We start from the raw sequence: 17,502 nt of genomic DNA on the forward strand, positions 1-17,502 counted from the left end.
GGCATTTCTCATGATGTACTCTGCATATAAGTTAAATAAGCAGGATGACAATATACAGCCATGATGTACTCCTTTCCCGATATGAAACAAGTCTGTTGTTCCATGTCCAGTTCTAACTGTTGTTTCTTGACCTGCATACAGATTTCTCAGGAGACAGGTAAGGTGGTCTGACATTCCCTTCTCTTGTAGAATTTTCCACAGTTTTTTGTGATCCACACAGTCAAAGGCTTTGGCTTGTCAATAAAGAAAAAGTAGATTTTTTTTCTGGAATTCTTTTGCTTTCTCGATGATCCAATGGATGTTGGTAATTTGATCTATGGTTTCTCTGCCTTTTCTAAATCCAGCTTGAACATCTGGAGGTTCACGTACTGTTGAAGCCTGGCTTGGAGAATGTAGAGCATTGCTTTGCTAGCATGTGAGATGAGTGCAATTGTGCAGTAGTTTGAACATTCTTTGGTATTTCCTTTCTTTGGGATTGAAATGAAAACTGACCTTTTCCAGTCCTGTGGCCACTGTTGAGTTTTCCAGATTTGCTGGCATATTGAGTGCAGCACTTTCACAGCATCATCTTTTAGAATTTGAAATAGTTCAATTGGAATTTCATCACCTCCACTAGCTGGGTTTGTAGTGATGCTTCCTCAGTCCCACTTGACTTCGCATTCCAGGATGTCTGGTTCTAGGTGAGGGATCACACCATCGTGATTATCTGGGTCATGAAGATCTTTTCTGTGTAGTTTTTCTGTGTATTCTTGCCACCTCTTAATATCGTCTGCTTCTGTTAGGTCCATACCATTTCTGTCCTTTATCAAGCCCATCTTTGCATGAAATGTTCCCTTGGTATCTCTAATTTTCTTGAAGAGAACTCTAGTCTTTCCCATTCTATTGTTTTCCTCTATTTGCACTGATCGCTGTGGAAGGCTTTCTTATCTCTCCTTACTATTCTTTGGAACTCTTCATTCAGATGGGTATATCTTTCCTTTTCTACTTTGCCTTTAGCTTTTGTTTCCTCAGCTGTGTGTAAGGCCTTGTCAGACAACCATTTTGCCTTTTTGCATTTCTTTTCTTGGGGATGCTCTTGATCACTGCCTCTTGTACAATGTCACAAACCTTCGTCCATAGTTCTTCAGGAACTCTGTCTATCAGATCCAATCCCTTGAATCTATTTGTCATTTCCACTGTGTAATAATAAGGGATTTGATTTAGGTCATACCTGAATAGTCTAGCGGTTTTCCCTACTTTCTTCAATTTAAGTCTGAATTTGGCAATAAGGAGTTCATGATCTGAGCCACAGTCAGCTCCTGGTCTTGTTTTTGCTGATTGCATAGAGCTTCTTCACCTTTGGCTGCAAAGAATATAATCAATCTAATTTCGGTATTTTCCATCTGATGATGTTCATGTATAGAGTTTTCTCTTGTGTTGTTGGAAGAGGATGTTTGCTATGATCAGTGCATTCTCTTGGCAAAACTCTGTTAGCCTTTGCCCTGCTTCATTTTGTACTCCAAGGCCAAAGTTGCCAGTTACTCCAGGTATCTCTTGAATTCCTACTTTTGCATTCGAGTCCCATATAATGAAGAGGACATTTTTTAGGGAGTTAGTTCTAGAAGGTCTTGTTGGTCCTCATAGAACCTTTCAACTTTAGCTTCTTCAGCATTACTGGTTGGGGCATAGACTTGGATTACTGTGATATTGACTGGCTTGCCTTGGAAACAGAGATCATTCTGTCATTTTTGAGATTGCATCCAAATACTGCATTTTGAACTCTTTTGTTGGCTATGATAGCTACTCCATTCCTTCTAAAGGATTCTTAGCCTATTTCAGTTCAGTTCAGTTCATTCACTCAGTCGTGTCAGACTCTTTGCGACCCCATGAATCACAGCACGCCAGGCCTCCCTGTCCATCACCAACTCCCAGAGTTCACCCAAACTCACATCCATCGAGTCAGTGGTGCCATCCAGCCATCTCATCCTCTATCGTCCCCTTCTCCTCCTGTCCCCAATCCCTCCCAGCATCAGAGTCTTTTCCAATGAGTCGACTCTTCGCATCAGCTGGCCAAAGTATTGGAGTTTCAGCTTCAGCATCAGTCCTTCCAATGAACACCCAGGACTGATCTCCTTTAGGATGGACTGGTTGGATCTCCTTGCAGTCCAAGGGACTCTCAAGAGTCTTCTCCAACACCACAGTTCAAAAGCATCAATTCTTTGGCGCTCAGCTTTCTTCACAGTCCAACTCTCACATCCATACAGGACCACAGGAAAAACCATAGCCTTGACTAGACAGACCTTTGTTGGCAAAGTAATATCTCTGCTTTTCAATATACTATTTAGGTTGGTTATAACTTTCCTTCCAAGAAGTAAGCGTCTTTTAATTTCATGGCTGCAGTCACCATCTGCAGTGATTTTGGAGCCCAAAAAATAAAGTCTGACACTTTTTCTACTGTTTCCCCATCTATTTGCCATGAAGTGATGGGACCAGATGCCATGATCTTCGTTTTCTAAATGTTGAGCTTTAAGTCAACTTTTTCACTCTCCTCTTTCACTTTCATCAAGAGGCTTTTTAGTTCCTCTTCACTTTCTGCCATAAGGGTGGTGTCATCTGCATATCTGAGGTTATTGATATTTCTCCCAGAAATCTTGATTCCAGCTTGTGGTTCTTCCAGTCCAGCGTTTCTCATGATGTACTCTGCATATAAGTTAAATACGCAGGGTGACAATATATAGCCTTGATGTACTCCTTTTTCTATTTGGAACCAGTCTATTGTTCCATGTCCAGTTTTAACTGTTCTGGACATGTAGTTCTAACAGTTCTAATTGTTCATATAGAAACCTATATGCTTCCTGACCTGCATATAGATTTCTCAAGAGGCAGGTCAGGTGGTCTGGTATTCCCATCTCTTTCAGAATTTTCCACAGTTTATTTGATCCACACAGTCAAAGGCTTTGGCATAGTCAATAAAGCAGAAATAGACATTTTTCTGGAACTCTCTTGCTTTTTCGATGATCCAGCGGATGTTGGCAATTTGATCTCTGGTTCCTCTGCCTTTTCTAAAACCAGCTTGATTTACATCTATTTAATTTTTGAAGCAGCATAATATTGTTATTAGCATCTTTTAATCTTTTCAAAAATTTATCTTCAGATATCTTTGCCCATTTTATTTATTATGTTAAAGAATATTAAATATATTTTTACTCTGGTAGTCTTCCAGGCAATTTTCTACTCTTATAAAATTATTTTCTCTATCAAGCAATGGCATTCTGGATTTGATATTATACTAGATACTTGAAAAATCACTTTTTCTTTCACAAGTACTTTAAATGCTTCTTAAGTATAAGTGTGGGTAGAACTCCAGTTGAAAAATAATTATGAAACCAGTTTGCGGAGTTAGGATATTAAATGTTCCCTTGTAAGTCTTAACAGGAGGTAAACTGGGTGTTTATACAAACTTCCCACTTCTTTACCTCCATAAGCTTTTGCAGACAGGTCTGAACAGGTTGGTTTTCAAATCCTATAAGCAATCTGCCAGCACAGAACACAGCAACCATCAGGAAAGGACAAGCAGAACCCTGGCTGCTTCAAGTTGGGGAGGGTGGGGTGCAAAATGGAGAGCAGGATTAGGACTAAAGGGCAGAGAGTCTGTTTCCAAACTGATTTTACAGGGCATTCCCTCGCTTCCTCTTGCTGGCTAAGCAGAACCATGAACCCGTGTGTTGGTATCCAGACAGGACTGCACTTGTTTGCTTTGCTTCACTTCTTCCTTCTGCCTGGAAGTCTTTTCTCGTATCTCTTTTGCCTAACACTTGTCTCTCCTAAAAATATATGGTATTCGCCTGTTAGGTTTCGCCCAGCTTATGCCCCCCCTTCTTTGAGTTCCTTCCCTTCTCTGCCCACAGGAGTGGCTCCTGCTGCTTTGTTGTTGTATGCAACCTCTCTTGTCTTACCGCTGTTAATACGACCAGAATTGGCATCTGACCAAGGTGAGACACACACATCCCTACTTTTAGAGTTTGGAACTGGGATTCAGAAGTTTAAGTGAGTCTCCAGCGGTCCCTCTTGGACCTGGATGTTGTGGCCTTTAAGGCTGAGGATGTCTTTCTGCAGCAACCATTCTCAGAAGTAGAGAAAGCCATTCCATAAATAGAAATGAAGGTAGGTACACAGAGAAAAGCAAAGATTTTGAAATTGATGCTGATGGGCTAGATGTAGTAACTCTGTTTTATTTGGCGCCAGATTCCTGGTTCCAGTTTCTCATTAAGCTCAGCTGTACTTTCCACGCTTAAGTTCCAAGAACTACCCTTGTATCCTTATATAGTAAAAACAGCCCCCCAACTTTTTTAACTTTGACAAGTCAAGTAAGATTCTGTTTCTTGCAACCAAAAGAAATTTAACAAAAACATCTCCTTCATGAAGCCCTTCTTTATTCCCCCTATTGAAAGAACAATCTTCCTGTAGATGACTACCCAATTTTATTCCTTCACTCACTTAGAATATATCCTATTTATAAAAAGCACTCCTATATGCTACTTTCTATTTTTCAATTTTAGACTTACATATTGAATTCACAGGGCTTCCCTGGTAGCTCAGCTGGTAAAGAATCTGCCTGCAATGCAGGACACATTGGTTCAGTTCCTAGGTTGGGAAGATCCCCTGAAGAAGGGATAGGCTAAGGCTACCCATTCCAGTATTCTTGAGCTGCCCTGATGGTTCAGATGGTAAAGAATCTTCCTGCAATGTGAGAGACCTGGCTTCAATCCCTGGGTTGGGAAGATCCCCTGGAGAAGGGCATGGCCACCCACTGCAGTATTCTGGCCTGGAGAATCCCCATGAGCAGAGGGGCCTGGTGCCACGGGGTTGCAAAGAGTCAGACACTACTAAGCGACTAAGCACAGGGCAGCACACTGACTTCCTAATAAGGAAAAAGAGGACTTGCTTCTGTTCCTGTCCTTTCTTTTTCTTTTTTTAAATTTTAATTTTTTTGACTTGTATCAAAATGTGATATTTTCAGACTTGTCAAACTAAGCAACTCTTAGCAACTCCTAAGCAAACTCTTTCCATTCTGTCTGCAGCTTCTGTCTTCTGGAATTTATATTCAGGGAATTCTGAGGAGGCCTGAACCTCGTCAGCTAATTTTTAAGGCAACTTCAAGGGTCAGACTTTTTTGTGTTTCAAAACCATAGATACCAGTTACCTGGATTACTGATCTACACAGGCCACGTAGAAGAGGTGAAGTGGTATGCCATCAGTGAGACAAGAAACATTGATAAATAAGTCAGAGAAAATTAGTAATGATAAGACTTCCTTCCATTGTTTAAAGCATTTGACCCCATTTTAATAATTACCTGTTTTCCCAGTTTTTTAAATTGTGGTAAGAACACACAGGGTCTTCCCAGGTGGCACTAGTGGTAAAGAACCCGCCTGCCAATGCAGACATGGCAACCCATTGCAGTCTTCCTGCCTGGAGAATCCCGCGGACAGAGGAGCCTGCAGGCTACAGTCCATGGGGCCACAAAGAGTCAGACATGACTGAAGTGAGTTAACACGCACATGCGCATGCAGGAACATGCAACATGAGATCTACTCTCTTGACAGATTTTCAAGTGTACAGTACACTGTTGCTAACTGTAAGCACAATGCTGTACAGCAGTTCAGTTATCTAGAACTTTTTCATCTTGAATGACTGAAATCTCCTAATTATTGAACAGCAACTGCATATATACCCCTCCTTCCAGACCCTGTCAACCACTGTTTATTCTCTGCTTGTACAAATCTGACTATTTTAGATGCCTCTTACATGTGGAATCCGGAGAAGGCAATGGCACCCCACTCCAGTACTCTTGCCTGGAAAATCCCATGGGCGGAGGAGCCTCGTAGGCTGCAGTCCATGGGGTCGCGAAGAGCCAGACACGACTGAGCAACTTGACTTCCACTTTTCACTTTCATGCATTGGAGAAGGAAATGGCAACCCACTCCAGTATTCTTGCCTGGAGAATCCCAGGGACGGGAGAGCCTGGTAGGCTACCGTCTATGGGGTCTCACAGAGTCAGACACGACTGAAGTGACTTAGCAGCACATGTGGAATCCTGCAGCATTTGTCCTTATGTAACTAACTTATTCACGTAGTATAATGTCTTCCAGGTTCATCCATGTTGTCACAAATGGCAGGATATCCTTATTTTTTAAGGCCGAATAATATTTCATCAGATATATTTGCCGCATTTTCTTTACCCATTCATCTGTCAACAGACATTTGGGTTGTTTCCACATTTTGGCCCTTGTGAATAATCCTACGATTTGTCCTATGTGTCCTCCCGCTTCATTTTCCTCTCGTCCTACTTTGGTTGTGTTATAATTTTGGTTAAATCACTGTTCAATATTTACCTTTGAATATATATGCAAATATCCTAACAGCTGAACCATATGCTATGATGTGATTACTTTCTGTTTTATTTCACTGAGATTAATCATTGTCTTTTTAAATTTTTTTCTTAGTTTTCTATGTGAAAGTGAAAAGTGAAAGTCACTCAGTCTTGCCCGGCTCTGTGACCCCATGGACTGTACCGTCCATGGAATTCTCCAGGCAAGAATACTGGAGTGGGTAGCCTTTCTCTTCTCCAAGGGATCTTCCCAACCTAGGGATTGAACCCAGGTTTCCCACATTGCAGGCGGATTCTTTACCAGCTAAGCCACAAGGGAAGCCCAGTTTTCTATGTACTTGTTATTCATTCAGCCACAAATTTTCACTGACAGAATTTTAAAACTCTTCTAAATATTGCAAACACATCAGCTGCTCCGTAGGTTCATTTTACTTTCTTGGAGATGTCCCAATGAAGCCTCTTCCTTCCCTCTTCCAGCATGGACCAGTTGCCATCTGCACAGTTATTATCCTGAAGCTTTCTCTCACCACTCTCCTCTATGCAGTTCTTCTGTCTCCTGGGTCTCAATTTCTTCCTTCTTGGTTTTACCTCTGATGGCTTAGAGACTATTCTCTCTAACCAGTGGTCTAAAACTTCATGGGGATTTGCCTGAATGTGAGTCTTTTTCCATTCATTGTGCAGGATGAGTCTTTTTAATCTACTAAACCATGACCTTAGTATTGGCAATTTTTTCTTATTATTTCTTTGATAGTGTCTTCTTTTTTCCTTTTTCTTTGTTCTGTAGAACTCCTAGTAATTAAAGTTTGAACTTTGTGAGGTAGACCTCTAGTTTTTTTTTATTTTCCACCTCTTTCTCTTGTAAATGTTACCGTCTAGGAAACCTCCTCATCTTTATCCTCCAAGATTTCTACTGAATTTTGGAATGGTTTTTCTCCTCATCTTTTTTGAACGTCCATGAACTTTTTTATTTGTTTAGTGTTCCTTTCACGGCATCACAATCTTATTTCATAGATTAATCTTTTCTCTTACATCTCAAAGCTTATTAGTTATAGTTGAGTTATTGTCTATGTTATTGTTCAGTTGCTCAGCCATGTCTGACTCTTTATGACCCAATGGACTGCAGCATGCCAGGCTTCCCTGTCCTTCACTATCTCCCTGAGTGTGCTCAAACTCATGTCTCTTGAGTTGGTGATGTCATCCGACCATCTTATCTTCTGTCTCCTTCCTCTCCTCCTGCTTTCAATTTCCCAGCATCAGCGTCTATACCAATGAGTTGATCTTCACATCAGGTGGCCAGAGTATTGGAGCTCCAGCTTCAGCATCAATCCTTCCAATGAATATTCAGGGTTGATTTCCTTTAGGACTGACTAGTTTAATCTTGCTGTCCAAGGGACTCTCAAAATGGCTCAGCAGGGAAAGAATCTGCCTGCAATGCAAGAGACACAGGTTTGATCTCTGGGTCAGGAAGATCTGAAGGAGGTCACGACAGCACTCCAGTTTTCTTGCCTGAAATCCCACGGATAGAGGAGCTTGGCAGGTTGCAGACCAAAGAGTCTGACATATCATGTACAGGTGTGAAGTATAAATGTGAAAGCTTTTGTATATAATTCATAATGGAGATTTCCCTCAAATATCATGTGATTCTGATGATCCAGTTTTTATACGTTTCAGTTCAGTTCAGTCAGTCAGTCTGGTCTGACTCTTTGCGACCCCATGGACTGCAGCACGTCAGGCTTCTCTGTCCATCACCAACTCCCAGAGCTTCTCATGTCCATTGAGTCAGTGCTGCCATCCAATCATCTCATCCTCTGTTATCCCCTTCCCCTCCTGCCTTCAATCTTGCCCAGCATCAGAATCTTTTCTAACGAGTCTGGTCTTCCCATCAGGTGGCCAAAGTATTGGAGTTTCAGCTTCAGCATCTGTCCTTCCAATGAATATTCAGGACTGATTTCCTTTAGGATGGACTGATTGGACCTCCTTGCAGTCCAAGGGACTCTCAAGAGTTTTCTCCAACACCACAGTTCAAAAGCATCAATTTTTCAGTGCTCAAATCTCTTTATAGTCCAACTCTCACATCCATACATGACTACTGGAAAAACGATAAGCTTTGCCTAGACAGACCTTTGTTGGCAAAGTAATGTCTCTGCTTTTAATATGCTTTCTAGGTTGGTCGTAACTTTTCTTCCAAGAAGCAAACGTCTTTTAATTTCATGGCTGCAGTTACCATCTGCAGTGATTTTAATACCCCCCAAATAAAGTCTGTCATTGTTTCCATTGTTTCCCCATCTATTTGCCATGAAGTGAAGGAACCAGATGACATGATATTTGTTTTCTTAATGTTGAGTTTTAAGCCAGCTTTTTCACTGACCTCTTTGACTTTCATCAAGAGCTTCTCTAGTTCTTCTCTGCTTTCTGCCATAAGGGTGGCGTCATCTGTGTATCTAAGGTTGTTGATATTTCTCCCAGCAATCTTGATTCCAGCTTGTGCTTCATCCAGCATGGCATTTCTCATGATGTACTCTGCATATAAGTTAAATAAGCAGGGTGACAATATACAGCCTTGATGTACTCCTTTCCCAATTTGGAACCAGTCTGTTGTTACATGTCCAGTTCTAACTGTTGCTTCCTGACTTGCATACAGATTTCTCAGGAGGCAGGTCAGGTGGTCTGGCATTCCCATCTCTTTCAGAATTTCCCAGAGTTTATTGCGATTCACACAGTCAAAGGCTTTGGCGTAGTCAATAAAGCAGAAATAGATGTTTTTCTGGAACTCTTGCTTTTTCAATGCTCCAGCGGATGTTGGCAATTTGATCTATGGTTCCTCTGCCTTTTCTAAAACCAGCTTGAACATCTGGAAGTTCACGTTTCATGTATTGCTGAAGCCTGGCTTGGAGAATTTTGAGCATTACTTTGCTAGTGTGTGAGATGAGTGCAATTGTGCAGTAGTTTGAATATTCTTTGGCATTGCCTTTCTTTGGGATTGGAATGAAAACTGACCTTTTCCAGTCCTGTGGCCACTGTTGAGTTTTCCAGATTTTCTGGCATATTGAGTGCAGCACTTTCACAGCATCATCCTTTAGCATTTGAAATGGCTCAACTGGAATTCCATCACCTCCACTAGCTTTTTCCATAGTGGTGCTTCCTAAGGCCCACTTGACTTTGCATTCCAGGATGTCTGGTTCTAGGTGAGTGATCACACCATCGTGGCTATCTGGATCATGAAGATCTTTTTTGTATAGTTCTGTGTATTCTTGCCACCTTTTCTTAATATCTTCAGCTTCTGTTAGGTCCATACCGGTTCTATTCTTTACTGTACCCATCTTTGCATGAAACGTTTTCTTAGTATCTCTAATTTTCTTGAAGAGATTTCTAGTCTTTCCCATTCTATTGTTTTCCTCTATTTCTTTATATTGATCACTGAGGAAGGCTTTCTTATCTCTCCTTGCTATTCTTTGGAACTCTGCATTCAAATGGATATATCTTTTCTTTTTTCCTTTGCCTTTAGCTTCTCTTCTTTTCTCAGCTATTTGTAAGGCCTCATCAGACAACCATTTTGCCTTTTTGTATTTCTTTTTCTTAGGGATGCTCTTGATCACTGCCTCTTGTACAATGTCACAAACCTCCATCCATATTTCTTCAGGCACTCTGTCTATCAGATCTAATCCCTTGAATCTATTTGTCATTTCCACTGTATAATCATAAGGAATTTGATTTAGGTCATACCTGAATGGTCTAGTGGTTTTCCCTACTTTCGGCAATCCAAGTCTGAATTTGGCAATAAGAAGTTCATGATTTGAGCCACAGTCAGCTCCTGGTCTTGTTTTTGCTGACTGTATAGAGCTTCTCCATCTTTGGCTGCAAGGAATATAATCAATCTGATTTCACTGTTGACCATCTGGTGATGTCCATGTATAGAGTCTTCTCTTGTGTTGTTCAAAGAGGGTGTTTGCTATGACCAGTGCTTTCTCTTGGCAAAACTCTGTTAGCCTTTGCCCTTTGTACTCCAAGGCCAAATTTGTCAGTTACTCCAGTATCTCTTGAATTCCTACCATTGCATTCCAGTCCTCTATAATGAAGAGACATCTTTTTTGGGTCTTACTTCTAGAAAGTCTTGTAATTTATCATAGAACCTTTCAACTTCAGTTCTTCAGCATTATTGGTTGGGGCATAGATTTGGATTACTGTGATATTGACTGGCTTGCCTTGGAAACAAACAGAGATCATTTTGTCATGTTTGAGATTGCATCCAGGTACTGCATTTTTGGACTCTTTTGTTGACTGTGATGGCTACTCCATTTCTTCTAAAGGATTCTTGTTCACACTTGTAGATGTAATGTTCATGTGAGTTAAATTCACCAATTCCAGTCCATTTTAGGTTACTGGTTCCTAAAATGTCAGTGTTCACTCTTGCCATCTCCTGTTTGACCACTTCCAATTTGCCTTGATTCATGGACCTGACATTCCAGGTTCCTATGCAATATTGCTCTTTACAGCATCGGACTTTACTTCCATCACCAGTCACATCCACAGCTGGGTGTTGTTTTCACTTTGACTGTGTCTTTTAATTCTTTCAGGAGTTATTTCTCCACTGAATATCCTGTAGCATACAGGGCACCTACTGACCTGGGGAGTCCATGTTTCAGTGTCCTATCTTTTTGCCTTTTCATGATGTTCATGGGGTTCTCAAGGCAAGAATACTGAAGTGGTTTGCCATTCCCTTCTCCAGTGGACCATGTTTTGTCAAAACTCTTCACCATGACCCTTCCACTTGAGTGGCCCTACAAGGTATGGCTCATAGTTTCATTGAGTTAGATTAGGCTGTGGTCCATGTGATCAGTTTGGTTAGTTTTCCGTGATTGTGGTATTCATTCTATCTGCCCTCTGATGGATAAGGATAAGAGGCTTATGGAAGCTTCGTGATGGGAGAGACTGACTGAGGGAGAAACTGCGTGTTGTTCTGCTGTATAAATGTTTAAACATTTAGGAGCAAGTTACTGTGAAGCTGATTAATGATTAGGAGGTCTGTATGAAGGGAAGGGCTTGCTTACTAGTGGGACTCCACTTACAGCAATGAAGCAGAAAGTTGGCTCTATTTTGAGAGCCTACTTCAAATTTTCTCTTGGGCTGCTCAGTTTTTCCAGGGAGAATCTTCTAATTTCCTGCTTGGGATATAAACATGATTGTCAGTATTCTGGGAGTCTAGCAAGCTTTCCCTGAAAACTGCTGTTTTTGTTTCAGAGCCTTATCTTGCCTACAGTTATACCTGGAGTTCCGCATTTGTAGTCTTCTGGTGCTTCTCACCAGAGTTTGTGTGTCTGATCTGCTGCTCCTGTTGGGGATGAGGGAATGCAGGCTTTGGAAGCAAATCTAGGGGTCTAACTGTTTCTCGTGCAAGCCTTCAACCAGTTCTGTTTGCAGTCTGCCACACCCAGGCTTACTTCTTATTTGTTACCTTTTTATTATTGAGCTGTAAGTGTTCTTTGTATATTCTAGATATGAGTCCTTTATCAGATATATAATTTGCAAAGTATTTTCTCCCATTCCGTGGGTTGTTTTTTTCATTTTCTTGATGACGTTCTTTCGGCTCAAATGTTTTAACTTTGATGAAGTCCAACTGGTTATGTTTTTCTTTTTCTTATTGAGCTTTTAGTGTCATGAATAAGAATCTATTGCCAAACCCGAGGTCACAAAGATTTACACTTAACATGTAAGCTTTCTTCTAAGACTTTTGTAGTTTTGGCTCTTATATTTATGTCTTTGATCCATTTTATGTAAATATTTTATATACTATGAGGTAGAGGTCAAAGTTCATTTTTTTTGCATACGGCTACATAGGTGTGTCTGTACCATTTGTTGAAAAACAACATCATTCTTTTCTCATTGAATTATTGTGATATCCTAATTGGTAATCTGTTGACCCAGATAAATGAGTTTATTCCTGAACTCTTAATTCTATTCTATTGACCTTTCCATCTATTCTTATGCTATTGCTACACTGTTTTGATCATTGTTGCTGTGTAGTAAGTTTTGAAATCAAGAATTGTAGATCCTCCAATTTTTTCCTTTATTATTTTGGCTATTTTAAGTTCCTCGAATTTCATATGAATTTCATCAACTTCTGCAGAGAACCCAGGTGGAATTCTTTCAGATTGCATTGAACTTGTAGATCAATTTAAGGAGTTTCTCAGCTCTTTCTTCTGTTTCCTCCATGAAATATTTCTTGTCTAGAGTGAAATTTTGTCTTCTTTCTTGAAATATCTTAGAATGAGAGTAAAGACTTTATATAGAGTAGAAAATTGTAGAAACAGAGAAATCTATGGTTTTTTTAAATCTCATATTTTAAATTAAAGATTTGTTATTATAAGATATTTTTCTAGAACCTTCAAATTTTCTTAGGGGCCAGAATATGGAGCACAGAATGTGAAACAGGAAAAAGACCATATTTAATATATGCAAATCCTCTACTCTGGGGGGAAATAAAAGCCCTATAGAAGAAAGAATATATATATATAATTTTTAATTGAGTTTTTACTGTGAAGATGATAGGCAGTAAATATTATTATTCACCTGTAACTATTGTTAATACTAATATTAATAACAATAACATCATTATCTAAATAACTTTTTATGGCTTGCAAACTAAGTTTATGTACATTATATCTCTTCTGTATCTATTTTAAATCATTTTGCCATCACCACAAATAGGCCCTTTTGTGTCTACATTACTAAATTTCTGTAAAAGTGCATTTTGGAGTTGTTACCTTCTGCCTGACCTATAATATTTCAGCATATGGAACAAGAATTATTTACCTACTTTGTACTATGGGCCCTTTGACATTGTGACAGGCTTCTAAATCAGGAAAATATACTTAAAAACATACAGTAGGATAAATAGGATTACAAAGGAAACAAGCTATACTAAAATGTTGCTATTAGAACATTTAAAACCACATTTGCGGTATGTGTGTGTGCTAAGTCGCTCAATCATGTCTGACTTTTTGCAGCCCTACGGACTGTAGCCCACCAGGCTCCTCTGTCCATGGAACTTTCCAGGCAAGAATATTGGAGTGGATTGCCATGCCCTCCTCCAGGGGATCATCCCAACCCAGGGATCTAACCCCCTTTTCTTGTGTTTCCTACTTGGGAGGAGGATTCTTTACCATTAGCACCACATGGGGAGAGTAATGTATGTATCTTTAAATAAATATTTTAAGTAATAAGAACTTACGACAGGTCTAATAACTTCTGTGGTTTTAAGGTAGAAAAGAATACAGTACTTTAAGATACCTTCAAAAAGTTAGTACAATATAAGAATAATTATGATTTCTAATGGTGAAAAAGAGATAGATTTTGTACCTACTTTCAAAATTGAAGAAAATGCTAAATTTCAGTTAGAAGTTATTGAAAATAATAATAGAACTTTTTCCCCATTCAAGTTTATGGACCCCTGAACTACATCCATAGACCCTTGAAGAAGAAAGAGATATAGGCAGTGAAATCTATTTTGTTACAAATAAAATTCAAGAAAACTACACTCATCACTACATTTCTCTGTGTGTGTCTATGTTTTCATTGAACTTTGATATTTAGTTCACCCTCACAAGGTGAGAGTGATCAGCCGTAGGGAATACTCAGGCTGCTCTGCTTGCTCTCTGTGAAAATGAGATTCTGGCAAAGACATATTAAGATCCAGTATGATGGACGGTTTCCCTGGTGGCCTCCCTGGTGGCTCAGACAGTAAAGAGTCTGCCTACAATGCAGGAGACCCGGGTTTGATCCCTGGGTCGGGAAGATCCCCTGGAGAAGGCAATGGCACCCCACTCCAGTGCTTTTGCCTGGAAAATCCCATGGATGGAGGAGCCTGGTGGGCTACCGTCCATGGGGTCGCAAAGAGTCGGACACGACTGAGCGACTTCATTTCACTTCATGATGGATGGTTTTCTCAACAAATGTGTTATGTCATTTTTGTGTCACCCAGTTAAAAATTCAATGTCAGCAAGTTAAAAGAGACGACTGCAAACCCAGAAACCTATGCCTAAACAGATCTCACATTACTGGTTGAAACACTCTTTTCAAATCTGCCAATTTCTTACCTCTTCCCTTTTTTAATGCAAACAATTCTGCACTAAATAAATATTTATTCATTAGCTAGTATAACACTCTGTGTTGCCTGAGGACCTCATAGTCCAAATTCAAGTTTAAGGTCAAGGTGGCTCTGGCTGAGGTAAAAAGAAATGGAATGACAGGAAGGAACTAGTACACCATAATCAAAAATTCAAATCTTTTCCCAGTAGCCCTTTTGAGCAATACTCAAAAGACAGAAAATGCTGAAATTTAGAATAGATCAATGTTTTTCAGACAAAACCTTAGTTCAAATTGGAATATACATTCAAGCAAGGTGGTTAGCGGTAGAAACGTAATTTTGTTGTATTAAGACCCACTGAATTACACGTGCTGTAGAGAAAATTATAAAGGCTCTTTCTGTAGGGTCAAGATTAGAAGCTGCTTATGACGTTAAGAGATAAGTAAAATTTTGTTTTGTTTTGCTCCTGTTGCCCTTCCTTCCACCATGTTTTAAAAAGTGAATTAATCAATAAAGTACCTTTGAGAATGTGACCTGACGGGAGCATTGGGTGGGATTTCCTGGCTAAACATATCAACCTCTTTAGTTTGTCCTTTGACCTTTATAGTTTAATTCCTTTGGATCCTGAATCATTTTTAAAAATGTTACCATTTTCCAGATCTTTAAGTGTCTCTGAGAAGCATGAGACTGAACACCCCTCATTAGTTATCACATAAGTATTAGAGGATTAATTGACAGATAACTGACAGCTGGGTTCTAGGACCCTGAGATAGCAGAGAAGTGTCTGAGAGGAAGGATACAGTGTGAATTCAGATGACCTGGGCCAAATTCTTCCCCTACTTTCTGAGCGTCAGTTTCCAAATCTTTGAAAAGGTTTTGATTATAAAGTTTGCCTTCATATGTTGTAAGAATAGTTTGTAAAATTGCACTGTAATTAATAACTACTACCTTGTTCTTTTTTTCCAGTGGCCATGTATGGATGTGAGAGTTAGACTGTGAAGAAAGCTGAGTGCTGAAGAATTGATGCTTTTGAACTGTGGTGTTGGAGAAGACTCTTGAGAGTCTCTTGGACTGCAAGGAGATCCAACCAGTCCATCCTAAAGGAGGTCAGTCCTGGGTGTTCATTGGAAAGACTGATGCTAAAGCTGAAGCTCCAATACTTTGGCCATCTCATGGGAAGAGTTGACTCATTGGAAAAGACCCTGATGCTGGGAGGGATTGGGGGCAGGAGAAGAAGGGGACAACAGAGGATGAGATGGCTGGATGGCATCACCGACTTGATGCATGTGAGTTTGGGTAAACTCCGGGAGTTGGTGATGGACAGGGAGGCCTGGCGTGCTGTGATTCATGGGGTCGCAAAGAGTCGGACACGACTGAGCGACTGAACTGAACTGAACTGAACCTTGTTCTTTAGTGCTTTGTATAAGTCAAAGAGTCAGGAAGGCAAATAACAGATAAGTGAAAAAGAATATTAATTTTTGATGATTTTGCCCAAGCTGGGTCAGCAGGGCCCATGCGGGGTCTCAAAAGTGCGAGAGAAATTTTTTAAAGAGTGCAGGAGAGGATTAAAATGCGGTTTTTATAAGCAGTTTATACCTAGAGTGTGTCTTTAATTTATCTATCCATCTAACCAACCCCTCTGGAGAAGGCAATAGCACTCCACTCCAGTACTCTTGCCTGGAAAATCCCACGGGCAGAGGAGCCCGGTAGGCTGCAGTCCATGGGGTCGCGAAGAGTTGGACATGACTGAGCGACTTCACTTTCACTTTTCACTTTCATGCATTGGAGACGGAAATGGCAACCCACTCCAGTGTTCTTGCCTGGAGAATCCCAGGGACGGGGGAGCCTGGTAGGCTGCCATCTATGGGGTCACACAGAGTTGGACACGACTGAAGTGAGTTAGCAGTAGCAGCAACCAACCTTCAGCAAATAATTACCAAGCTCCTATCCAATGCCAGGTGTGGAAAGAGTAGAGACTCAGGAAAAATCTGTCATACCCCTACCAGCTTGGGCTAGTTGTAGGAGTCCCAGAGTTATGGATCTTATTATCCTTATCCATTGCGTTTCCTTCCATTCAGCACTTTGAAACCACTGTTGCCCGAAATGTTCCGGCCCCAATGGAATTAGGCCTTCTCTGTCAGAAAACCTAAGGTTTCCTGAAGCCAAGCAGGAGGTACTTTTTGTGAAAGAACCTAGAAAATTATCTGAAAAAATTATAAATCCTTAACACATGCATGGGAGTGTTTATTAGTTATTTATTTGGTGGTAGTGGTGTGGAAAGTAGCTTGAGTGTCTGACATATGGAAGGATACATGGTTAAGTGGTAGCAGGCATCCAGACTGAGAAATCATTAAAAACAAGCAACTGGTCATTTTTAGTTAAGGTGCCTACACAGAGGTTACAGTAAAATTATCAATTAAATTCATTTTAATTGCAGGAAAAATATGCAGAGGATACCACACATTGATCGTAGGTAGCTTTGCAAAACCGAGTGTGTGAGTGCAATGAGTTAGTTTGCAGGTCACTGTTTTAGTGTTTTCTTCATTGTCTGTCCTTTCACTTCACATTACCTTCACCTAGTCACATATTTCACTGGAGAAGGTAAGACACAAAATATTAATAAAGCGACATAATCAGTGGAATTTTTTGTGCCTGCCTTTTGCATAATCAGAAATACTACAAAGAAAACTGTAATAGGAATCAGGCAACTTCTGTGAGCTTGAGCAAGACACTTAATTCCTCGGAATATCTGTCAAAATGGTGTAACTTGCTTCCTGACCTCATGAGGTGGTTGTGAAAATCAAATAAAAGTATTCACAAGGAGGTTCTTTTTTTTTTTTAATCAAAAACATACAAGTGTTACCTTATTATTCTGTATCGTCTGTGCTTCTCAGTCTAATATTTTGTTCACTGTATAGCCTCACCATGGTACCCCTTCTATTAATAAAAGCTGCCCATGGAGTAGAGTAGATCTCCTTTTATTGATTGGTGTATAACTGTCCAGCAGAAATGGAGCACCACGTGTGCTGGAGCCACCACGGTCATGCCCAG

At 40.2% G+C, this 17,502-nt stretch overlaps 1 protein-coding gene across 1 annotated transcript in view; it reads left to right on the top strand.

Moving 5' to 3' along the window:
* The window catches only part of DYNC1I1 (dynein cytoplasmic 1 intermediate chain 1), a 581,233-nt gene that overhangs the window by 97,286 nt on the left and 466,445 nt on the right, over window positions 1–17,502 (top strand). The window contains exon 3 of the mRNA XM_069587460.1: window positions 15,418–15,557. The gene's annotated coding sequence lies outside the window, so the exon portion shown is untranslated. The remainder of the gene's footprint in view (window positions 1–15,417; window positions 15,558–17,502) is intronic.

Source organism: Ovis canadensis, chromosome 4, assembly GCF_042477335.2.
Source record: "Ovis canadensis isolate MfBH-ARS-UI-01 breed Bighorn chromosome 4, ARS-UI_OviCan_v2, whole genome shotgun sequence".
Lineage (NCBI taxonomy): Eukaryota > Metazoa > Chordata > Mammalia > Artiodactyla > Bovidae > Ovis > Ovis canadensis.